The 25,046-nt window shown below is 62.4% G+C and overlaps 1 long non-coding RNA gene across 2 annotated transcripts; it reads left to right on the forward strand.

Annotated features, from left to right (window-relative positions):
- The first annotated feature begins 200 nt into the window (after positions 1 to 200).
- Positions 201 to 24,481, forward strand: LOC306663781. Of its 2 annotated transcripts, none has more exons than XR_013764533.1 (2): positions 201 to 313; positions 23,781 to 24,481. It is a non-coding gene; the product is annotated as an uncharacterized lncRNA (long non-coding RNA). The 2 variants fall into 2 exon arrangements; XR_013764534.1 differs by lacking the exon at positions 201 to 313 and adding an exon at positions 21,499 to 22,808.
- Positions 24,482 to 25,046: the final 565 nt, after the last annotated feature.

Here is a 25,046-nt window from a genome sequence, read left to right on the forward strand (position 1 = left end):
GTTTATTTTTATTTTCTTTTAATTTTGAGACAGGGTATTGCTGAATTTCTGAGGGTCTCCCTAAGTTTCCTGGGTTGACCTTGAACCTGTGTCCTCCTGCCTCAGCCTCCCAGTCACTGGGATCCCAGGTGTGGGCCAGCACCCCTGCCTGGGGCCAGCATTTAAACCCTGGTCCTGGGCCCGAGTCCCGCTTACACTCTAGGGAGAGACAGCGCCTCCGGCCCCAGGAGAACCTGGATCCAGCCAGCATTCCTCTCCAGACCCGGACCTGGGCAGAACCGCACCTCAGTGGCCAGCTTGTCCTGAGGCTCAGGTGAGGAGGCGTCACGGTGCGGCAGGTGCTCAGCAGGTGGTGGCTTGGTCCCCCACAACGTGGCTCTCGTGGGGATGGTGGGAACCTGGCTGTGCAGACCATAGAGTTCATGTGGTGGGAAGGCCCCAGAATTGCTGCCACTCGACCCCAATGCCCCCGCCCCGCCCGGCAGACTGAGGGAGGGAAGAGGCAGACTGGGGTCCCCACCCGCACCCCCTGTTGGCCCCGGGCTCCACTTGCCTTGGCTCAGAGGGGCTGGTGCGGCCTCACAGGCCTCGGGAAGGGCTCAAGGGGCCGGGAGAGCACGTGCTGTCTGCCTCCCTTCCTCCACCCAGAGCCTCTGTCCCCAAGCAGCTGGGAAGCCCAGTGGTGGGGCACTGCGCTGGCGGGGCGGGAGGTGCGGACGTGCGTGCTGCCGGCCAGGGCATGAGAGGAATGCGTCCTGCCCCTGGGGACCCTGTTCCTCCCCAGGGCTGCGTCACAGCGGGGCAGGAAGTGCCACGCGGCCCGAGTTCCCAGCGCCCGCTCGGCCTGGGGAAGTGGCTGAACAATGGGCCACCGGCTGGCTGGCTGCCCGCGAGGCTGCACGGAGGTGGGTGTGCGTGTGAGAGAGGGAGAACCTGCACCCTCTGGGACACCGGCTTGCAGGGCCAGGCCGCGGGCTGCGTCACCTCACTCAGTGCCCACTGCTACCCGGGAGGGAGCCGCGGCCTTGCCACTCAGGGGCCTGGCTTCCAGCAGCGGGTTTGGACTGCGGCTGGGGCCCGGGTCTGCACGCAGCCTCTGATGAGAGAGGGCCCTCTTCCTGGGCCTGGGATTCAGTGGTGCTAGCCGGCATGCCCGTGTGACAGGTGGGGAGACAGAGGCTGCAAGAACAGGCCCCTGCCTACTGCAAGCGCATATTCATGCACCAAGAAGGACTGAAGCTGTAAACAGCAGTCACAATTCAGTGCCTTTCCTGGGGGTGAGGGGAAGCTTCTATCTCTAGACTGATCCTTGCTTCAACATGCGAAAGGGGCCGTAGGGTCGGCGGCTCCTTGAGCCACCTCTAGTAAAGGAGGGGTCTTGGCCTTGGGTGGCTACGGCCGCTGGCCTCAGAACGCAAGCCGGCAATCTGAGCGGGTTGGGGGAACACGGCCCGCTTGTGAAATGGCCTTGTAAGCCTCAGACCCCATCCATCCAGCCCCTAATCCATCCCACATTTTACAGCAGCTGCAGGGGATGGAGGAACATGTTAGGTGGCACCACAGGGATGTACTGTAGGCAGCCAAGCTTGGGCGAGGGACGCTCTGGAGACTAAGGTAGGTGAACAGCCCTTCTACGGATGGGGGGGGGACAACACATGATACGGAGGTAAAGGGGGTCTGGAGAGTCAAGGAGACCTAGGGACGTTCAGCGGACGCTTCCTTAGGATTTTGACTGAAGCAAGCCAAACACATGAAAGCTGCTATAAAATACCCAGGAGAGTTTGGTGGAGCCCAGGAATCGCCCGTTCAGGGCCTGGTGGCGGATCGTGAACCCCTGTTCCAGGTGGGACTCTGGGGTCGGGGGCTTTGCTGACGGGCTCCCTACGCTCCCTGGGCTCCTGGCCGGCAGGCCCTGCTGTGGAAGGCAGTCTGTGGGATGAGGAGCCGTGTCTGCTATGGCTCTTCTGGGATTCAGGGTCATCTCTGTGACCTGCTGTTCTGTCCGCCCAGAATCCAGTGTTTGAAATGAGCCCCCTGAGCCAGGCCTGCGGCAGCCTGCTGCCTGGGATATGGGGTCAACGCCAACCTCCTGTTGCTGGGACCCAGGGCTGCGCGGTCCTGCTGGCTGCCGCCCTGGAGTGAGAAGCTCCGCGGGTTTGGCCCCCCGAGACTCGGCAGTGGCCAGGGCTCCCACCAGCTGCCTGGGCCGAGCCCTCCTGGAGCGGTTTCTTCCCCTGCAGAGGTGGGCAGCAAGCCACCGTGTCCCGTGTCGGCTCCGCCAGGTCTTACTTAAGGTGGCTGCTCGCGTTTTGACAGCTTGAATCATGTCTATGGCCAGATACCCGGAAGTACCCGAGAATCTGCTGTGACCAGTGACTCTCCCCACGCCCACCTCTTCTCCATCCAGGGAACTGACATTGCCAGCTTCTCCCCGTCCCTCCCCCCAGGGGCTGGCCAGCCTCGTGGGGGTGGTCCGCGGGGATGTGCTCCCGGAGCCCCACAGTGCGTGTGGCGCGTACGCAGTAAGCCTCTGTCCTCTGCTCCCAGTGGTGCCAGTTGCAGTGCCCTTGGACCGGCAGAGATCGTGGGCGAATGTCATTCCCATGGTCTCCGTCCTGGTCCCCAGCCGCGCCCTAGACACACCATCTCCAAGCTTCCTTTTTTCTCTTCCTTCCCCTTGGGGCCAAGGCGAGGAAGTTCCAGCCGTGAGCCTGCAGCTCACCTGCTGCTTTGGGTCTCCCGCCTCGCCCCGTGCTCGAGAGCATGCCCTGCGGGCACACACTGGCGCTGTGAGGCATGGCCCCACGGATGGGGACCTTCCTCTGTGGCTGTGTCAGAGTTGGTCCCGGAGCCCAGACTTCTGGGAGCAAGGACTTAAAGACTTTGCAGCCAGTCTGTCTGGAGCTCGACCGAGGCTTTCTGTGGCCCTCTGTACACAGACCATCAGGAAGTTAGGAGAAAGCGAGGTTCCCGATGTCGGAGGAAGGGAACGAAGGGTCCTTGCCGGCCTATCATAAACTAGGCATTTCCTACTGCCTTAATTCTCATAGAGGATCTGTGAGATGGATAACTTCCTGCTTTTCTACAGAAGTTCAGAGAGGTTCCGTTCATTTCGTGGGGGTGCACAGCAGGTAAGTGGTCACACTGAGTGGGTCTGAGTGCAAAGGCCGTGCCCTGTGTGCTCCGCCACCTGATGGTCTGCGCGTGTTTCCAGGGGGTAAGGGACAGGCTGGGGTGCTGCACCCAGAGAGTGATTCCCGTTATAGTGGGGATCACAGGCTGCTAGCACGCGCTTTTCGAGGCCGTGCTTGGCAACCCCGTCGGGTGCCCAGCTCCACTCCTGACAGCCGTCGCTGCCTGGGAGAGTGTGCAGATGGTCATGTGCTCATTAGGAAATTGCCAGTGGGCAGAAACCGGGACCCGAGTCTGTCCCCTCCCCTCTGCTCTCCGCTCTGGCGCCTGAAGGTCCCTGCGCTCCAGGGGGAGGAGGCTGTGAGTCTGGGCAGGCTTCCTGGAGGAGGCGATAATGGGCTGGGCCTACAGGGTGGGCAGGAGAGTGCTGGATGTGCCTGCAGCAGGCCCCAGGGGTCTGGACCTGTGACCTCAAGCAGGCCCTCCCACAGAGCTGGGATCGCTCGTGCTCCTTGCAGGGCCCCAGTGCCCAGGTTCCCAGCAGTGCCCAACAGGGTGCCCGCACCTCACCTGCCGCCCTCCCAGCTAGTGGCCTGGGAGCTCCCTGGGTGTGGACGGGGCGAAGTGGGACCGGGCCAGGGCAGGCTGGCTCGGCAGGTCTAGCTGCTGCCGGGCAGGGGTGTAGACGTGTGGGAGAGGCTTCCCGCCATTGCTAGGCTGCTGGGCCCAACCGGCAGGGCTGTGAGGTGAGGTGGGGCCAGCGGGCACCCAGCGGGGACCGGCCTGGAGGCCTCCTTTGACCCTCAGGGATGAGGAGGACCAGGACTGCTGGCACAGGGACATCAAGGTCAGGCCCAGGGCCACCCGCTGCGGAGGCCATCTTGCTGTCCTGTGTGTCTGCTTCAGCCTCACGGGAGAGTGTGTCCTCCAGGTCCCGCCGGCGCTGCCCCTGGTGGCGGCCCCTGCACTGTGCTGTTCCTCCTGCCTGGAGGGCTCCCACCCTCTCTGTTCACCTGGCAAACCCCTATTATTATCCCTGGAAACCGAATGGAGCAGCACCTGCCCTGGGCAGAATCCTACTCCCTCTGGTCCCTGGCCCGCGACGTCCACTCCCGGCCCTCCTCACAGTGAGCTGGCCCGGCTGTCTGCGTCCCCAGCTGGAGGGTCAGCAGCCTGCTGTTCCGATCGGGTCTGGAGCCTCAGCCTACCCAGGGCCAGTCCACAGGTGCTCAGAATCCTGGTGGGATTCAGGGCCACCTATTTATTCACATACCCAGGCGACATCAGTGGGGCCAGGACTCTGCGCGGCTCTGTTTTAAACATTTGTGGCACATTTAGTTTTCGCACATAAGTTCAGATTATTATTATACCCACCTCCCTGAGAAGGAAACCAAAGCTCAGAGAGGTGCAGTAACCAGCTTAAGGTCACACAGCCAGGAAGTAACACAGTCAGTAACTTGTACTGCTGGTCTCCAAAACCATAGGAAGGAGATTCAAACTGGTACTGGGATTAAATATATATTTTTTTTAATCACGTATTTGCCATGTACTGGAAAAAATAATTAATGTTTTACCCTCATGTGTTCCTGGTAAACTTTTATACCTAAAATTTCACTCTTCATCTTTAGTCTTTAAGGTTATATTTACATGTTAGTTTGAAAACTTCATAAATAGCCGTGTGCATATATCAATGTGGCCTAGAGAAAGAAGTGATTTGTTCACAGGCCACGACTGTCGGCTATGATGTGATTTCCTTCAAAGGTAAATGATGTAAGTAACAATAATAGCGACTGATCTCATGAGAATTTGGGGGTCAGTAGAGATGCGGGCATGGCCACCCGCTGCCCTGGAAGGAGAGGGCGGCTCCTGCAGGCCTGCGGCCTCCTGTAGGCAGCAGGAGAGCTGGGGCCTCTCGGAGCCAGGCCCCAGGTGGGACTGAAGCCTGTCCTGGTCCCAGCCTTGCTGACCCCACTCTGTCCACTCCCTGCCCAGCAGCCAGCGTGGCCGTTAGGAAATGAAGCCAGATCCTGTTCTCCCATGAGCCTCCCAGGCTTCCTGCCGCACGGGGAAAGCAGCGAGGCCCTGGGACACCCGGCCGGCCTGCCCCGGCTCCAGCCTTGCTGGTGCCCTTGCGCCTGGCCAGGAGGCCGTTCCTGGTCAGCGTTCTAGCTGTTCTTCCTGCAGCGGTTCTTCCTCAGCCTCCTGGCCTCCCTGCCACCCAGCTGGTGCTCTTCCCCGTACAGCCAGGCTTGCGTGCTCCCGGACCCCTCAGCCACAGAAGGCCAGGGTACCGAGCCCCTCCGTGAGGGGCCTGATCTGCCCAGGACCTGAGGGTCTGCCTCGCCCTCGAGCCCCGTGGTCACCACCCCGTGCTGGACAGGGCAGTGCTGCATAGACGGGTGTCGCGCCGAGTTGTTTCGGGAGCAATGGTAAAAAGACAGGTCTGCACATGTTCGGTTCACATGTGATCACACTTTGGACCTGTGTTAGCTGACCATGGACGTGGAGCCCTGGACCCCAGGCCACCCGACCTGTGTTGGCGCCTGCGGGCCCCTGAGTTTATCTGCCGTGCTTCTTTTTCTGGCTTTCCCTCGCTCTGTCGCTGTGGTTATTCTGCTGAAGCAAGAACCCGTGTCCTCGGGGTGGTGTGCAGCAGGCCGCGGGCTCAGCGGGCCTTCGCGGGACCAGGGGCGGCCTGAGCTCGGCCTTCTGGGCGGGGAGCGCCCTGGCCGAGGTCCTTCAGCCCAACAGCTCAGGCGGCTGAAACCAAAATGCAGATGGGATGAGTCACCCTCGGAGCCTGGTAACGCTGGCGCCGAGCACACGCCTCCTCCAAACACAGCACAACACTGGCCGGCGTCGCTGGGCCCCGGGCGGCAGCAGCGGAGCGTGGGCACAGGAGGGGGCAGCGCTGGGCGTGGAGCAGGGAGGGCCGGGGTCACAGATGGGGTTACCGGACGGGGCCGGGAGGCTTCTGGGTGGACCTTGAGGACCAAGCTCTGCGCTAAACATTCCCTCGCAGACCCGAGCAGACCCCGGGTTGCGGAACCCATTCTGCGACACTCGGTGCTCCTGAAGCGGGCCGTGCCCTCCTCTCTCTGTGGTGCGCAGTTCTGTTGAAACGGAATCCACGTGGCATGACGTCCTCGGGGAGGGGTCCGAGGCAGTCCTTCTTCATCTCTCTCCACGGTCCGCTCTCGTCGCCCCAGAAGGAGGCTCCCGGCCGGCAGCAGGCACTGCCCGCGCAGCCCGCGACGGCCCGCGACGGCCCCCGGCCTGCTCCGTCTGCCTGGACAGCCCCCATCCTCGTGGTCCCTCGAGGCCCCTGCGTGGTGTTTCGAGGCCCGGGCTGCAGCACGGCTGGCCGCGTCCACTTGGCTCCTCCACTCTGGCCCTGGTGGACCCTCCGCGCACACGGGTGTGCCTTTTCTCCTGGCTCTTGATCCAGACGTGCGATCCTCTCTCTTTCAAAAGGAGAAAACTTCCCAAGTCAAAATCTGGGCCGCCGGGAGTGGGTTTGAAAGGGCTGCGCTGGGATCCGCTGACGACCCGACAGCAGCGGCCCCGCCGGCCCTGAGCGAGCTAGAGGCAAACCCAGGTCCTCACGCATCCTGGGCCCGTGAAAAGGCCCGGGTGGACTCGTGACAAGGTGGTCTAGCCGCTCAGTCCCTGCCAAGCACGCGGCAGCCCCCGAGGGCGCAGGGGACCCAGGATGGGGCTGCGGCCGCAGGAGGCGGCTCTGCAAGACCTTGGTCTGCCTGGAGGCTGTCCTGGGCGCCCTGCTCCTGTCTCTCTGCTGTTGGGGACTGTCCTGTGCTCCCGTGGAGTATGACCAAGTCCCCTCTGGCTCGTTTTCCCACAGGTCCACCGTCCTGCAGCTGGCAAGCTGTGCTGGCCTTGGGTTCAGAGAGGGTTCAGAGCCGCACCTGGAAGGGTGAAGCAGTCCCCCACGCAGGCGCTGGCCCTGCTCCGGGGGCCCCAGCGGAGGATGCGCCCCTCCATCGTCCCGCAGCTTCCTGCTCAAGTGGCCTCTTCGTGCCTCAAGCGGCAAGTCCAGGGGTCACCTACGCACCTGGGACTTCCTGTGTGGGACAGGCACCCGCTCTGCACACAAATATCATATATATTTTGTGTTGCGGGGGCTTTGGGGGCATCAGGGCCTGAACCCAGAGGCTCTGCCTGGGAGCCACAGCCCAGCCCTTTCCGCTTTTTATTTCCAGACAGGGTCTCACTAAGGTGCCCAGGCTGGCCTTGAACTTGAGGTCACCAGCTCAGCCTCCGGTTGCTGGGCTGACGGGCTGCACCAGGGCACCCAGCTGCGTGGTCCGGTGCTCAGTCACAGGTCCTGCACGTCCCTGCCCGCTTCTGCGTCGCGTCCTCCTACAGACTGTTCCTGCTTTTCAGCGTCACGCTTAACACTTCTCACATCTGAAGACGGAGATCCTATTTCTGAGTTTCTTTTTTCACAAAATGTTTCCTCTGTTTTAAAAGATGATGATGACGATGATGATGAAGATTAGGTACTGGGGATTGAAGCAGGGGGCTTAACCACTGAGCCACCTCCTCAGCCCCTTTTTGTATTTTACTTAGAGACAGGGACTCGTCGAGTTGCCTCCAGCCTCTCTAAGTTGCTGGGGCTGGCTTTGAACTCGCGATCCTCCTCCCTCAGCCTCCCAAGCAGCTGGGATCACAGGCGTGCACCCCTGGTTTTTTCTTGTGATTTTAAGAGTAGTTGGTACCTCTTCAGGGAGAACGTTTAGAAGGTGGAGAAAGAATAAGCGTCTGTGTGGAATCCCTCTCGCTTCTGGAGGCAGGAACCCTGTGCTCCTTCGGGTCCTGCCCTCTAGGGGGTCAGGACTCCCCTTCTCTTGCGTGGCGCTGGATTCCGATGACGTCGGCAGGAGGAAGGGTTTTCTTCCGCCCCCTTCCCTCCCTGGCTCTCCTCCCCGCTGGGTCACTACTGGCTGCTCCCCAGAGGGCCTCAGCACCCCTGGCCAGTTGCTGGTGGGAGAGCTGCTGGGAGGGCCGGGGGCTGCGTTCTGGGCCCTGGGCCCGAGTCCAGGGTCAGGGGCCTGCCTGGCTGCAGAGCCCCGATCCCGCATCCTGGGGAGAGCAGCTCATTACCACAGGGAGGAAGCGGGGATCCGGCTTCCCCTCAGAGCAAGCTCGGAATCAGGGCCCCAGATCGGCCGTGTCCAGTGACGGCTGAGCATCCACATGGACCCTCATCCTGCAGTGACGGGCGGGGCCCCGGGTGCTGAGCAGCCCAGACCCACCACCCAGCCTTTGCCAGCCCTTCCTCCCCAGCCCTGTGGAAACGCAAAGGAACTTCTCAGACATAATAATAATAATAAAAAAAGCAAAATCCAGGGCACGGGGGACCTCAGGCCCAGCTGAGAAACAGAAGCCCGGGGTTTCTCCGTCGAGCGGTGGAGAGGCAGTGGTTCCCCAAGCCGGGAAGGAAAGAACGGTAAGGGGTTTGGTGCCGGGAATGTGCTCATGAGCCTCTGGAAAGTTCTCGAGGGGCGTCACTCTCCCATCACAGTGAGGGAGAGACCGTCTGTGGCCACACAGAGCGGAGCACCCTGGGACCTGCCGTTGGCTCTGATGCACCCCACCTGACCCCGGGTCACCCGGCTGCCTGAGAGGCTTCCTTCCCCAGGCCCTGAGCATCCTGCCAGCCACGTTCACCGGCCTCCCCAGCCCTGCCTCCCTCATCGCAGGAGAGCAGGGCTCCTCAGCTCGGCTTCCCGGCAGCCCCTTGCCTGGCTTGTGCATATAAATATTTATCTAGCAAATGCATCAACACAGAAAGGAGGCCACACACAAACCAGCCTGTTCTCCACTCAGTACTGTGCGTGTGTGCGCATGTATGTGTGTGCATGTGTGTGTGCACATGTGTGAATGTGCGTGCATGTGTGTGCGCGTGTGCATGTGTGTGTATGTGTGTGCGTTTGTGTGTGCACATGTGCGAATGGGTGTGCATGTGTGTGCGCGTGCACATGTGTGTGTGTGCGGTCAGTGGGGGCAGTGGTTAGACACACAGACTCTGGGGCCAGATGCCTGGTCTGAAAACCTCAGCTTCTCCGAGGTGTGACCTTGGGCAAGCTACCTCCCTCTCTGAGCCTCTCCTCTCTGGGCAGTGGAGTGGAACGCGAGCCATCGTGGTCACTAACAGCAGCAGTAGCATAAGAGCCCAGTGCCCCGCACACGGCAAAGGTTTCTGAAGGGACACAAAATATTGGGGAAGCCAAGTCACAGTCACAAGACAAAGTGACTTTATAATAAGGGGAAAGAAGTTGCTGGCACTGGAGGCTCTACAGAGGATCATCTCAAAGGCTCCTGGACTCCCAGCCTCAACCCCTCCATCGCCCCGGGGCCAGCCTGGGGCGGGCGTGGGCCTGGATTCCAGGGCTGCGAGGTTCCAGGCGTCTGGAATCCAAGCTCGCCTCTGGGTTTGTTTCATCTTGCTTTGCTGCCCGGGGGTGGAGCCCAGGGCCTCGTGCGTGCCAGGCCAGGGCTCTGCCCTGAGCTGCGTGCCAGCCCGTTTTATTTTGCATTTTGATACGGGGTCTGCCAAGGTGCCAGCCTCCTGCCTTGGCCTCCCTGGTAACTGGGCTTGCGGGTGAGCGCCGTGGTGCCTGCTCAGCTCTTGCAGATCCACTTGCAAGATCCCATGCTTCCCGCCTCGGCCTCCCATCCTTCACTCCCACGTGGTTCAGACTTGGCACTTTTGTTCTTCTCAGACCCGCGCCCACCTCCGGGGCTGTCCCTGCAAGACACCCTTAAGCCAGGGCCTCCAAGCAGCTCCCCAGTGTGGCCCCGGGCTCCTCGCCTGTCTCCCTCCTCCATCTTGCTCTAACCACACAGGCCTCCCTGCCCAGCCTCTGCAGGGCCTTTGCACTGCTGGGTCCTGCTCCAGGGCCAGTGCTTCCCTTACAGGTCTTTGCCCAAGTGTCCCCACCTTGGTGGCCTGCCCCAACTCCCACACACACGCAAGCTCTTTATGCTTTTCTCTGCTTGGTGTCTCTTCGACAAGCTATTTGCACTGAAAGCATACCGTGATTTTGTTTTTGAAATGTCTAAATCAGTTACTTATGAGACCTACAACTCGGTCTTTCTCTTCCGGAGCACGGAGGAAGGAGGAGAAAGGCCTGTGGGGAAGAGAAGCAGGAGTGAAGGGCGGGATTCGCTGGGTGGAGGTGGAGGGGAGAAGGGAACCCGTGCTCTGGATATCTGGGGACTTCTCCTCAGTCTGGCTCAGAGACAGCCAGCCCTTGGGGGACAGGAGGCTGGGGGTGACTTTTGGTACAGAGCGCGTGGAGAGGAGTGCTGCAGAACCAAGAAGCAGGATTCAGAATCAACCCCAAAGACTCTTGCCTCTCACCGGAAGGCCAGTCAGCTTCTAGAAAGTTCTGCGGATTCCTGAGGGCCCAAGCCTGTGGCTCTGCTTATGTTCCAGCCTCCAGCCGGCAGCTGGGGAGGGTGTGGACTCGCTGTCGGGTGCAGGATCAGTGCCAGGCAGCGTAACACCCTCTGGAACGCTGTGGCTGCGTGAACTCGCTCCAGAGTCGCCCGGTTCCCGTCAGAACATGAAACCAGAGGGAAAACACCCAGAGGCCCGGCTCGGTCAGCCAGGCCGTAGCAACAGCCCAACAAACTCAGCAAACCCCATCTGCTGCCCACGTGCTTCCTGGCAGCCCGGGGCCAGGAACCTGCCCTCTGGTGGCCTGTAGGGCCACCTCTGTGGGAGCAGCCCTGCCCTGTCCACCAGGCCTGTGGCTCTGGGCTTGCACATAGGAGGAGCCACCAGGCTGCCCAGCAGTGGCTGGAACCCTGCTCCACCATGAGCAGCCCCGGGGTGCTGGGCAATTGAGTTGGGCCACCTGGACGTCCTGGTCTGCTCTGCTGACGGATGGGATTTCCAGACCCAGCAGCCCTCGGGCATGGGGGACTTCAGAGTTTCAGGAACATCCAGGCCATCGGGCCTTGCTCAGTGAGCCAGGCCTCCCGCCTTCTCCACGGTCCCCTCTGGACAGCCAGGAGGAGCAGTTTTCCACCTGCCTCCCTTCCAAGTCAGCCTCCCACTCCCGGGCCAGTGCGGCTGTGCCGTCCACCGTCTGAGGCCCACGGAGAAGCCAGCGTCCTGCCCCGCCAGGCCGGCCACTTCTGCTCAGCCTCTAGCCTCAGCGGGCGGTGGGTCCCCAGGTCTGTGGGGCGGCGTGCTGACCAGCAAGGCTGGGGAAGGGCTCCGAGTCCGTGGTGCCTCATGTCCCCTCCGTCGTGCTTAGGAGAGGGCGCTGGGGCTGGGCCGGTGGCAGGACACACAGCAGGCGCTCAGGAAGTGGTCATTTCTGATGCCGTCCCATGCTAGCCTGAGGTCCATGAGGCAGGGAGTCCCCAAAGGAGGAAAGAAGCCCAGACTGGATGCGTAGTCAGTGGGCCAGGAAGGGGACGAGGACAGTGAGCCGGGGCCTCCTTGAGAGCGGCAGAAGGCAGCCCCTGTCCCATCCCCCAGGGCCGTGTCGTCTGGTGGGTTCAGAGAGAAGAGCCACGTCCAGGCTGGGAACCTCCAGGGTTGCTGAGGACTGGACCCCGCTGGAGCCCAGGGACTTTCTGGATCCCCGGTGCGGCCTTTGGAGGCCCTGAGGCCAGGCTGGGAACCCTCGGGCCCGGGGCTCCTGTTGACCCTTCTCCATCACCAGCTGCCGCACACGGCTCCACTGGAACCTGCTCACGTCCAGCCGGGGACGGGGACCTGGAGCAGATGTCCACATCTATCTTCCACCTCCCAAGGCCGGTGGCAGGCCCGTCCACTTGTCCTGGCCGGTGAGGGTCGGAGCAGCCTGCCCGGGGGGAGCCTGGACCCCTCCGTCCCCCAACGGCCTGCCTTGGGGCTGGGGTGGGGCCATGCTGGGTTGGAGCCCTGCCCCTGCGGACAGGCTGGCCGGGGCAGGTGACCTCACACTGAGCTCAGGGTCTCGCCCGGTGTGAGCAGAACAGCAGCTGAGCGTGAAGCGACGGGCGGGATATTCCGGTAGCCTGGTCCCTGCAGGTGCTCCGGGAGCCCCGCTCTGTCCCCGTGGCCAGGGTTCTGCAGCGTCCCTGGGGACCTGTCAGAGGTGAGACCTCCCCCACCGCCCAGACCTGCTGAGACCCTGGGCTGGGGTGCGGGCTCTGTGTGCAGCCGATATCCCAGGTGCCCGCACGGCACTGAGCACCTGTCCAGCTCCGCAGCCTTCCGTGGCTCCCCAGCACTTTCTGGATAAAGCCCAAAGACCCGACCAGCGTTCGGATCCCTCCCTGCTGGCCCGGGCTGGTGAGAGGTGCTGGCCTGTCCTCCAGCGCCTGTGACTCCTGCCTTGGGCCTGTCTGCCGGCACCTTGCTGGCCTGGTGGACCACGCAGAGAGCAGAAGTGACGGTCTCTGTGACTGGGTGGCTCCTGGTGGCCTGTGGTCCAAGCTCTGGGCCTCACCCTATGGCCTGGGCAGCTGCTTCACTCAGAGGTACCATCATCCAGGGGGCGACATCTGCGCCTGTGCCTCAGTTACCACGAGGCTGGCACAAGATTGGCGCCAAGTGCTGCTCCCAGTGCCCGCAAATGGTGGGAGCCTTAGAATACCCGGGGCCTGCCGTCCGTGTCGCAAGCCCTGAGGGCGGAGGTCCCAGAAGGCTGAGCGTCTCAGGGAAACCAGCTGTTTATCAGCCAACCCCCAGGAGGGCCTCCTCCACGAGGCTGGTGCTTCTTCAAAGTGTAGGACCACGTTGGGGGAAAGAAAGACGGAGTGCGTCCGTCAGCTCTGGTCAGACTGGGGCTCTCGGACTTCATGCAGAAGGCAAAGGGGAGCCACGGAAGGTTGTAGAGAAGGGAAGGGGCATGGAAGATGGAGGCCTTAATGAGTGCTGCCCCGATGTGGGCCCTCTCCTGGAGTGTGGGGACCTCGGGTCAGCGGGTGGGGACGGTGTCATCCCACTTTACAGATGGCAGAATGACGAGTCTCGGAGGATGAAGTCGCTGCCAAGGCCTGGCGGCTAGTAAGTGGGGGACTGGGACACTGACCTTCGGGTGCTCAGTGTTTTGGAGTTGTGAACGGTGCTGTGAGCCGACTGGACACTTCTTACGCTGGACTTAGGGAGAGGCCTGATGGGAAAGAGCAGAGGCCTCAGTGCCGCCTCCCCGGTGGCCCGGCAGAGGCCTCTCCGAGCCACTGCTGCTGCACATGGGGGCTGGCGGCCAGTCCTTGGCGGGCTGGGAGGAGGCGCTGAGACGCAGGCGCTGTGCAGCCCTCTGTCTGAGGCTGGGCTGAGCCCTGGGAATCTCCAGCCCCTGTCCCGCCTGCTCCCGACGTGCCCAGGCCTGGGCTCCGGGGGAACCCCGCCAGCTGTGCAGCCCAGATACCGTGGAGGCCAGGTGGCACCTCTCCATGGCAACCGTGCCCAAGGCTTCAGGGGATGGGGAACAGCTTCCGTCCCCCGCCTAAGGGGGCTGACCCCACCCCTGGGACCTGGCGGGACTCCTTGCCTCAGTCGGAGGGCCTGCAGGAGGCCAAGCCATCAAGCCACATGCAGGCGCAGCTGGGCCTCAGCACCTCAGCCCTCCAGCCTCCCTGGGAGTCTGACCAACAGGTTGAAGCCCCCACGCTGGATCGAGGGTGGGCAGGGAGTGAGGGAGAGGGAGTGTGCAGGGGCTGAAGGCCCACTGTGTGCCCTCTCCGGACAGCCTGTGGGGCAAAGCAGCTGTTAGTGGTCAGGGCCCCGGGTCCATTTGATTCTGGTTCAAATCCCAGCAGTGTGAGTTCTTAGCTAGGGGCCTGCCTGACCCTCGGGTTCTTCATCGGTGCATCAGGGATAACAGCACCCACCATGTAGGATAACGTGGAGCAAGTCCGGACCTACTTTGTAAATAGCGGCAGTTCCTCTCATTTCCTGTTTTACACCTGGGAAGGTGAGACCCGGGGGGTCCTGGGCTCGCTGTCCTCATGGGGGGTGCTTCGTAAGCCCAGGTCTGTGCCTGAGACTGTGCCTCCCATCTCGGCCCTGGCGGCCATCCTGTTCCAAGTCTGGGGAGGGACTCCCTGCCTCTCTTTTGCTCTTGACCACCTTCCTTTCCAAGTTCAACAGCGCGAGGCACCACGGCAGGCTGCGAGGCCGACGAGGCAGCCCCGAGGGTCCCAGCCAGAGCTCTGGGTTTGGACCCCAGCGGGGCAGAGTGGCCCGTGTGACCTTGGCAGGTTGTTTCTCCCCGACCTGACTTTCCATTCCAAGGGGCTGACACCTCTGGCCTTCTGGTGGCTCAGAGCAGAAGCTCCTGACACCCTGGCTCTTCTCTCACACCCAGACCTGAGCCACCAGGAAGCGCTGTCAGCTCTGCCTTCGGATGCTTCCGGAGACAGTGCTGTCCTTCTGCAGGTGGCCTCGGGTTCAGAACCCTGGGCCTCCGGGCACGCGGGGCTGCCTGCCTCTGCTCAGCCCCTGCTCATCCTCAGACCCTGCAGTAGCTCCTTGCCTCAGTCGAAGGGGAAAAGCCAGGTCCTCCTGTGACTCCTGCTCTGCCCTGTGGCCCGTCCCCTCCCTGCCTGGTCCCCGCTCCTCTCTCCTTGGTTGGACCACGTGGCCTCCATGAGAGGCCAGGTGAAGTCCAGCTCAGAGGCTTTGCGCTGGCTGTTCCCGGGCCTGGCGGGTTCTCCCCCACGCCTGGCCTGCGCAGCCTGCAGCCTGTCTGGGCCCTGACATTTGCAGGGCGCCCAGGCCCTGGGCCTTCTCTGTTGCCTCCAGGCTACATGGTGGTCTTGTGGTGTTGCTGAGCGCCCGCTGGGCCCTCACCCAGCCTTCCTACCTGCCCTCCAGGCCTGGGCTCCCATTTCTACCTCAGCTGTGCTGGCCCTCAGCGGGTGACACGCCCAAGCCGGTGGCCGGCTGGCCAGGGGAGGACAGCCCTGTTGTTCACTTGCTCCTGGTGGAGGAACCAGGAGCCTGGAGCTCGCAGGACGGGGTGAAGACCAGGCTGGAGGAAGACGCGCCCTCCGCTGGCGGCCTCCCACTCAAGGCCAAGTCCTTGGCGTGGGGTCAGCTGTTCCAGAAGTCTTATTCGGAAGTTTTGCAGAGTTGCAAGGGTAGCTCCCGAGGCTCCTCCCGTCTTCGCCTGGGCTGGGCTCGCGGGCAGCAGCTGTGCGCCTCCCAGGGGTCTGTCTGAGGCACTTGGGGTGTTAGACCTGGGGGCGCCGCTGGCCTCCAGTGGGTAGAGGCCAGAGATGCTGCCAATTCTGCTAAGAATCAATAGAAATGGATCAAATTAATTAATCAATCAATGATCTGGTCCAAAGTGTCAATGGTGACAGGATTGAGGGCCAGCGTCCCTGTTGGTCCCGTGACCCTTTGAGCGCCCCCTGCAGCACGGGCTCTTCACTGCTGGGTCCCGCATGGCGACCGCCGTCCTGACGCAGTGTGGCTCCTGTAGGCGCCCTGGGTGCCCGAGCCGTCCTGGGCGGCCCACTCTCCCTCCAGAACCCACCCAGGGGCCAGTGGCTACTCAACGTTCTTCCTCTCCAGTCAGAAGGGCCGTTCCTCTGGCCGGTCCTCTGCGCTCTTCCTGGGGCGTGACCCTGACCCTGCGGGGCACACTGCCTGGTGGGGTGGCACGGCCTTCAGCTGCGGCTGGTCAGATGCTCCTGGAGAGCCAGCTGAGGCCGGGTGGGCTCGGCCCCACGAGATGCCAGCCCCTGCCAGTCTCTCCTCCACCCAGGCTTCCCCTCCAGGCTGGGGACGTTCTAGTCCATGAGGCTGACGGCTGGTCCCCGTGTCCATGGAGGACAGAGGGTTCGTGTTCACTGGGAAGGGTCTGTGCGTAGTTACAGACCTGCCGATCCCCCCGGGTCACCGCTGGCTGGAGGCCATGCCCTTGGCTTTGCCTCTTCCTCTCCCCGTCCTCCCTCCTCCTTCTCTTGTCCTTGTTTTCTGTCACCAGGCTGCGTCTGCGGCTGCTGCTTAGCGCAGCGTGTTCTAGGCCACCCCGCCACCACACAGCGTTCCTGGCTCCTGGGAGTCGCTCCCAGCGGCTCTGCTGTGCCCGCCGCCCTCCTGGCCTTGTCCGGCCTGCTCCTTGTGCTCTGCCCACACCAGAGCTCCCGGTGTCCCTGTCTCTCCTGTGTCAGCCTTGGGAATGTCCCCTTCCCAGAGTGCCCTGCCCCTTTGGGGCAGTGATGTTGAGAAAGTCAGTTGGGTGGTGGGTGGGCTCACATGCCAGGCAACAGCGGTCCCAGAAGCCGGCGCTGAGGCGGGCCCTGGCGTGTGTTCAAGCGTGTTTACACACGAGCACCCACCTCTACCTCCCAGCCCAGCCCAGGCCCCTCGCCGTGCCTGCCACTGCGTGCTTTTCCCTTGGTGGCAGCCCTTGGTGGCAGCACTGATCCCAAGGACATTGGTGGATCTGTTGTTTTGCTCAGGGCTTCGGTTTGGTTAAGTGCCCCCTAAGGCCCAGTGGCCGTAGGATGGTGGAGGAACGTTACGAGGGGCACCTAGTGGGTGGCCTCCGGCCACGGGGTGGACAGCAGAGGGAGTAGAGAAGCCAGAGCCCCTCTCTCTGTCTCCCACGTCTTATGAGCAGCTTGCTCTACCCACGCTCCCCGCCATGACGTGCTGCCTCACACAGTCCCAAAAGCGGCGGGTCTGCCTGACACTCCCAAACTGCACGCCCAAAGCATTTCCTCTTTTTAAGTTGATCATCTCAGGCGTTTTGTTACGGTCCTGGGAAGCTAGCGACCCTGTGCTGCCGGAGCCGCCTTGGTTTACGTAAGCACACACTCCGACGTTCTGGCCTTGATGCGATTACTTAAGAATGCTTTTCTCGGGATGCACCCCATTACTGAGGGACGCAGGGGTGTATTTAACATGAGGATTTTGTCCATTTTAATCAACTGGATTTGACAACTTTCTTAATTCCTCTCTTTAACTCCGCCTTGAGCTTGGACAATGTCCTAAGCTAAAAACGCCAGGGGAGGGGAGGCAGAGAGGGTGAAGTGCTTCTGGGGCCCCTCCTGCTTCGGGGTTCGCCCAGCGTGGCCTGCGTGCTAGCCGGGCTGGTCTGACGCAGGCTTGGCAGTAGAGAGCAGCAAATTGCCCAGCGAGGAATCCATTCCTCCTGGGTTCTCCTCCATCCTCGACTGTCCGAGGAGACCGTCTTCCGCTGGTGCTGCGGCGGTGGCGCCTCTTACCTCTCGCCAGCCCCCCTCCTGGCCTTGGTTCATGCATCTTTCTACTCCTGCTGTCTGTGTCTTGGGGCCCGTTGCTGTCCAGCTGGGACCTCGTCGGGTGCCTCAGTTTCCCCATCTGCGTGGTGGTTAGGGAGGGGTGCCCATCTCACAGGGACGTGGGGGATGTGAGTTAATGCTCGCGGTGTGCTTGGCAGCATGCCCCGAACACGGGCCACGCTGGTTGTGTTCACTTTCATGACGACCTTCTCCCGGTAGGAAGTGACTCCGGTTTTCCACTTGGGGTGGCGATCCAACATTTCCTTCCAGTATCCGTCTAGCTCACTGGGCCCATTGACAACACAGATGAAGTTTCGGAACGAGTGCTCTCAGGTTTAGCAAAAATCATCAAATTGCCACCAGACTGGCTGAGTGTGGGGTAATAATGCTCTGCTTTTATTTAACCGACTCAAACAGGCTGTACTTTTTGCCAGCCTGGAACCAGTGCTTTATACCTCTTTAACTTGTTTGAATTTTTGCAGTGATTCTGTGAGGTAGAGATTTTATGGTTTCTGTTATATAAGCGAGGAGACTGAGGCCCAGAGAGGTCAATACACTGGCCCCAATCTTCACTGCTGAGATGCAAACTTGAAATGCCTGTACTCTTGGTAGCCCAGCAGGCAGTAGGGACACTGAGGCCCAGAGAGGGAAGGAGCTTGGCAGGGTCTCAGGTGAGTCTGGGAGGATCAGGGACGGAGCGTGGGTGTGTCTGATGTGCCGAGGGTCTAAGGCCGCGTGAAGCCACTCTGTTAGCACAAGGAAAGCAGCGGAGACTCACTCAAGGGGACAGGGCAGAGGCAGGGCAGAGTCTGAACACAGGTCCTGGGGACCCTGCTGGCCTGGTCACTCTCTCAGCCCTACCCCCTTCTTCCCAGCTGCCCCCTTGGGGGAAGCTGAGGTGCCCCTTCAAGTCCAAGGCTGGCCCTGGTGGGGCAACCAGCCTCCATGCCATCCACAGGGTCCCGTGACCAAGGCCATGCCCTCGGAATGACCAGCCGTGAGTCCGGGGATGGTGTTGCGATGTCAGCTGCTGCAGGGGAGCGGGGGCACGCGGCTCAGGCGGACCTGAACCTGGGGGTGTGGGGAGCCCGGAGGCCTCGCAGCGCCCGCCCAGCTGCTCCCCGTCCGCTCCAGAACGCCCGGACTCTGGCTTGGAAGCCCAGCGGCTGCTCCTCCTGCACCAACTCCTCTGCCTTGGGTTGCTCAGGTTACAGGTGCGACCCCTAGGCTGCGGGGGGCTGTCCTCTGCCTGCTTCCAACAGAGCAGCGCTCCCCCAGCGAGGCCTGGAGTTGGTCTGGTGGAGAGGCCTGGTGGTCGGCCAGCTGGGGATGGCAGCAGGCAGGTGGGCAAGGCGTCCGGCCAGAGCCAATCTCTGGGCAGGGGAAGCGGAGCAGCATCCGGAGGTGTCCCTCCCCCTGCATGCCCGGCGGTGGGAGTGGGGGCCTTAGGGAGGAGGCAGTGCATCCTGTCAGGGTCGGGGGGCAGGCACCGGGCTGGGGTGAGGGGCGCAGGACTGGAGGTGGGTCGGTGTCACGGGATGAAGCACCTGGGGAGCGACCGAGGCCCCCCAAGGACAGCCCAGCGCACCATGTTGCTCGTGGGGCAGGTCCCGCCAGGCCCAGGCAGCAGGCTCAGGCCTCAGACCCAGCCTCCTCCAGAGGCTTCCAGAACCATCTCTGAGCCTGACTCCAAGGAGGAGGCCCCCCGGCCACAATCAGCAAAGACCAGGCCTGGGGTCACCCCGATCCAGTCCCCTACCCGGCCCTGCCGTTTTCTGGCTGACCCATGTCTTCTGGAAGCACAGCACAGCTTTGGGGGCCACACCGAAGCCCCTCAGGGTGTCAGGCCTCGTCCAGGGCCTGTGTGGGTACGGGTCCCCTAGCTACTGGCCGAGTCGGATGGTGGCCAGCTCTGACATCCTGCTCCCGCCCAAGGAGCCCAGCCTGCCCCTCCCTGTCCAGCAGATGATCCGGTAGGTCTGGGGTCCCCTCCTCTGCACACGGAACTGGATGTTGCCAGAACTGCCCGCAGCCTGTCCTTGGCACCACCCCTGCCCCACACCAGAGGACCTGCTGACCTGGTCACTGCTGCGTCTCTTCCCTGACCTTCTTCCTGTGGGTCACAGAGCTGCACAAGCTCAGGTCCCATAGTCTTCCAACCATCCGCTCTCCTCCCAACCTCCCTCCATCTGCCTGGCCATCTTCTGTCCCTCCTCCCATCCCCCTGTCTATCCTCCCATCTGCCTGTCCATCCTCTGTCCCTCCTCCCATCCCCCTGTCCATCATCCATCCCTTGTCCGTACTCCACCTTCACTGAGCCCTCTCTCTGCACCATGCCCAGTGCCCAGCTCTGGGGACAGAGGCAGAATGGCATGTGGGTGTGGCAGGTGTGGGCTGTGGGGCTTGGGTTGAGGCACGAGGCTGGGGTTCTGCAGGGCTGCGGGGAGGCCACACACGCGCACACGAGTGAACAGGGTGACTTCAGAGGGCTGGAGCATCATGAGGCGGGGAAATGGGGCCCGGCCACCAGGGGCAGCTGCCGGGTCCTGGGAGTGCTGGCGGTGGGCAGGGCCCGTGAGATGCGAGCTGGACCCTGTAGGATGGGCTCCGGGATCCTCAGGAGCAGCAGCCAGGGAGGCTGCAGGGCCCCGGGCAGCCCCGAGGCTTTGGGGCACAGGGTCACTGCTGCCACCTTGGGCAGGCCTGGGTTCCATCTCAGGTCGGCCACATGCTGCCCTGGCCTTGGGAGTCACTCCCCGGTAGACCCTTCCTTCTAAAGTCCCCAGGCACGCGCGTGCTCTTCCTGTTCCATCGCCCCTCCTCCTTCACCCCAGGGGCCTGGGCCTCCCAGCACCCCGAAGCCCTGTGTTGGCCGTGTCCCCTCCTATTTTCCCACCCGTAAAACAGGATGGTCCAGGTGCCGGCAGCCTAGTAAGTGCTCAGTTAACGATGGCTACAGTCAGACGCTGCAAGTCAGCTGACCCGCAGTCTGTGCGTCTTGCCTCCTCCCCACGGCGACAGGGCTGCCCCAGGACCTTGGCCCCTGCGGCTCCTCGGCTGCCCGCCTCCCTCCCTCGTCCACTTGCCAGGTGCTGCAGGGTGGGAAGGGATCTTTCTTCTCTCTTTTATTGATCGGCTTATCCCCTTCTTTTCTTGACTGGGGTGTCCCGAGGGCATGGCCGTGGTGCTGTTCCCTGTCTTGGGTTCCTGGCATGGAGGGCATGGAACGGAGAGGAGGAAGGAAGAAAGGAAGGAGGGAGGAGGCAGAAGCTGTGAGAGGCAGGAGAGGAGGAGGCAGAAGGCCCGGGGAGGCCAGGAGGGGCTGCAGGGGCGAGGAGCCAGGGGCGGGAGGGAGCCCCGGGCCGCCTCTCTGCCTCTTCCCGGGCGAGGGGACACAGTGGGTGCTCAGGAAGCAGGTGCTGATGGGACGAGCAGGCCTGAGGTCCTGCAGGGCACTCATCCCCCGTCCGGCCTCACCCACGGGGGACGCTCTCCCTCAGGGAAGAGCGCGCTGGGCCGCCAAGGAGGGGCCTTTGCTGCCCCCTGCAGGCGCCCAGGGAAGGCGCGCTCCTGGGCGCCACGGGCCCCACCATGGTCTGGACATTTGCACATAAACGCCAGCAAGGACCTCGAGCAAGAGCCACGACCCGTTCAGTGGTGGCTGAATGCCAGGACCAGGCACTCTGCAGACATGCTGTCTTCATCTCCAGCCGCCTGGAAATGTGGCTGCCGTGGTCCCCATGCTTCTGGAGAGACGGACGAGGAAACAGGGGCTCAGAGTGGCGAGGCCCACCGCCCAGGGCTAGGGACGGCCGGGTCTGGATTCTAACCCAGGTCTTGTGGACCCAAAGTGGGGCAAGCAGTGTCCTGGGAAAGGCAGAGAGGAAAGGAGAGGGCGGGAGGAGCCATCGGAGGCCACGGCAGACTCTGGGAAGGCCAGCACACGGCCGCTCAGTCACCCCTGCTGCCCCGAGGCCTTGCCCTCCTGGGACCCCTCCTCTGGTCTCCCTCACCTGCACACCCTCACCCAGCATCCAAGCTGGGGAAACAGAGGCACCCAGGGATGACAACCTGCACCCCCTCCGGGGAGTGTGGGGGAGCTGCCTCCAGACCTGGCTCCCCGGGGACACAGGCAGCCCCAAAGAAGGGAGGCTGGACAGCCTGCGTCATCTGCTCTGGAGCTCGAGGGCCTGGGGACAGATCCCAGGAATGTGCTCTGCAGTGATGACCCGTCCAGGGCCCAGGGGCCCCCCACCACCCAGGACCCTCAGACGGAGGCCGACGTGAGCAGGGCCTGCACTCGTCCTGGCTTGGCTGCTTTCTGGCTCTGGTCTTGGGCAACCTGCTTTCCCCCTCTGTTCACAGGATCAGCCACTGTCCTGCCAGCTCAGCTGAGAGTCAGGGAGGCTGAACCCAGACAGTGAGCCCTTGGTGAGTGGCACTTGAGAACCCCACAGACACAGGTCAGCCAGGCCCACTGCCCCTTCACGGCTGTGGGGCAGACACTGGGGAGTGACGCCTTTTGGAGTTGGGGAAACTGAGTCACAGGGCCAGGAAGTGCCCGGGCCCGGGCTTCGGCCTGAGCCACAGCCCTGGTGCCAGAACCTCCTTGCAGCCACCCCCGGAAATGCTTCACGCCTGTCTGCTGTCCTCTGTACCCTGCCCCCTGGCCAGGGGACGCTGGCAGGACCGGCCACCCCCAGGCCGGCTCCGGACGGAGGGCTTGCCTTCCTCTGGAAGACGGGGTCACCCTGTGACTCTGTCAGCGGGGATCGAGCACACAGTAGGAGCGCACATGTTCCTGGAGAATCACCAAGGTTCCCTGCACATCCGCGTCTTACGCCATTTGTGGCTGAGGCTCGGAAGGCCAGGCGTCTTGCCCAGGCCCCCAGCTGTGCTGGAGGAGGACCCTGAGCTCACCCCTGGGGCGTCCAGCAGAGAAAGCTCTGGGTTGCTGGACGCCGGGGCCTGCTTGCTCCCCAGAACAGGCCTGGGATCAAGGGCACAGCAGGAAACCCCTCCCATCCCAACTTCCCCAGAACTGGGACACGCAGTGACGTCAGCGGGCCACATTCCTGCCCTCCAGCCCCAGGGCGAGGCCCGATTTCCTCCTCCTGTGCTGGCACCACACAGGAAGCTGGGCCCTCTGGGCTGCACTGGGCTGAGGCGGGGGTGGACGGGGTGGGCATCCTCTGCAGCGTCCTTCCCAGCCGGGGGCCACGGGCGGCCGGGGAGGGCGAGGGTCTGCTTGCCCCCGGCTATGCCGCTTTTGGTCTCCACAGCAGCTGCACTGCCCAGGTGGGGCGGCTCCCGCTGATCACGCTCAGACTCACTGACTGACCATCATGGCTACCGTGGACGGCATGCTGCCTGGCCGTGGATGTCACCTGGGTCCCTCCTTCAGCCGTGGGTGGCAGTCCCTTTGACAGGTGAGGACGCCCAGGGCTGGCAGGCTCAGGTGCTTGGCAAAGGGACAGCCCCGGAGTGGGCCTTGGTCAGGGCAGCACCTTGGACACATGGAGCTTCGCCAGGGGCATGGCCTCCTGCCAGCTCAGCCCCTCAGACCACGTTGGAGAAGGCAAATCCGACGGCCTCTGTCCTGCGTAACCCCTTCCAGGGCTGCCCTCTGCCCCAGCAGGAAGTCCACCCGAGGATTCCAGGCCCTTGACCTCGCGCCCCTCCTCTCCAGCCTGACTCCCGAGGCCAGTCTCACTGTCCCTCAGCACCTCCTTCGGCATGGGAGCAAACTCGGGGTCAAAGGGTTGGGGTGTCGACAGGTCGCAGAATCCAAGGGGGGACCCTTCCTGCCCGGGTCTGGCTGGTCTGCAGACCTCCAGCCGAGTGCCGCCTGTTGGCATGCAGAGGAGCGGCCAGGGGTCCGAGCAGATGGCAGCTCCCAGTCTCACCCTGGGGACGCGGGGAGGGACCTGGACACCTGCACGATGGTGGCCTCCCTCTGCTGCCTTGGGGCTGTCCAGTGGGCTTCGGCCGACACAGCGACATGGTGGGGGCTTCCTGCCCACGGTCCCTGCCCGCCAGGGAGGCCGGCCTCACCTCTCCGGGGCGGCCTGACTTCTCATGCCCCTCCCCTGGGGTCTGCACCTGAGCTTCCCTCCTGGGTCCTTGGCTTCCTCCAGCAGGCGGTCCCCTCGGCCTGGGGAAGGCGGGTGCAGACCAGTGGTCCTCAGGCTGGACGGGCTCCGAGCCCACAGAACGCTCTGAGAGAGGCACAGGCCGAGTCTGATCTGGAAGGTCCAGGTGGGACCCCAGAGCAGGCAAGCCCAGGCGTGGGCCAGGCCGGGTGCCCGGTGCCCAGGCAGGCCAGGGGTGGGTGAGGGTGGTCGAGCTCCAAGAGGTGCGGTCTGCACCCTCAGGGAAAGCGGCACCTACCTGCCTTTTAGAACCCCAAGAACCAAGGGCCCAAGAGCGCGAGGCCCCAGGCGGTGTCTCTCTCCCTCTCAGAAGTCGGTTTCCAGTCTGGCTCCTCCCAAATGTTGGCTGAACGAATGAGCTGCTCCTTCCAGACGCTCGGGCACGTTCCTGCAGGGCAGTGTGGACTTTGCCACCCACTGAGGGGCAGGGTGCACTAGTCACCGCTGGGAAGCCACAGAGGAGCGATCAGCCTCAGGAGACCCCAGGTACCCAGCTCCTCCCCTCGAACTGGAAGCACACCCCCAACTCCAGCGTGACTCCTTTCCCGTTTTGTTTCCCACTATCAGTTACCTGTAGTCAATCACTGTCAGAAAGCACCATGTGGAAAATCCCAGAAATAAACCATGCAGAAGTTTTCGGTTGTGCACTCTTCTGAGCGCAGCTGGACTATGAATCACAGCTTTGTCCAACGTATCCGCCCTCTATATGTTACCCTCCCGTTCTCCACTCATTAGCCATCTCGATAGATCAACTATCTTGGTATCACAGTGCTTGGGTTTGCAGCCCTTATTTGAATTAACAATAGCCCCAAAGCACAAGAACAGTGATGCTGGCAACTCAGACATGCTAAAGGAGAACCCCAAAGTGCTTCCTTGAAGTGAGAGGTTGAATGTTCTTAATTTAATAAGAAAGAGAGAGGGGAAAAAAAACCAAACCAAACCAAAACAAACCCTGTATGCTGAGGTCGCTAAGGTCTACAGTCGCTAAGACCTACCCATGAAATTGTGAAGGAGTGGTTCATGCTGGTTTTCCTGTTGCAACACAAACTTCAAAACAGTGCAGGTTTAAGTACTTAGTTACTGTGCAAAAGGCATTAAAATTGGGGACATATGGATAGGAAAAAGGAGAGTGTGGGGGAGCTTAGCACTAGCCACATCTTCAGGCATTCACGCAGTGGGGGGGCGGTACTTAAAAGGTACCATACCCCTGGGAATGAGGGGTGGGTAAGCACACTGGATCTGCCGCCGCGGGTGAGTCAGTTGTGCGATTTCTCAGGTTACAGCGCCCTCTGGTGGTCTGCACGCACAGGTGAGGAAGGGGGAGCCTTCTCTGTGGGATTTCATGGCTTGCAGATGCTACTGTCCCTTTCATAAGCCTTTCCGGAGTGCCTCCTGGGTGCCCACCACTGGCCTATGCCCTGGAGTCACGTTGGGACCAAGTAGGACACAATGGCTGCTCTGGCTACGCTTACGCTCAGCCTCAGGCGGATCAGAAGCCCATGGAGGAAGCTCTGC

Source organism: Sciurus vulgaris, assembly GCF_902686455.1.
Source record: "Sciurus vulgaris genome assembly, chromosome: 6".
Taxonomy (NCBI): Eukaryota; Metazoa; Chordata; class Mammalia; order Rodentia; family Sciuridae; genus Sciurus; species Sciurus vulgaris.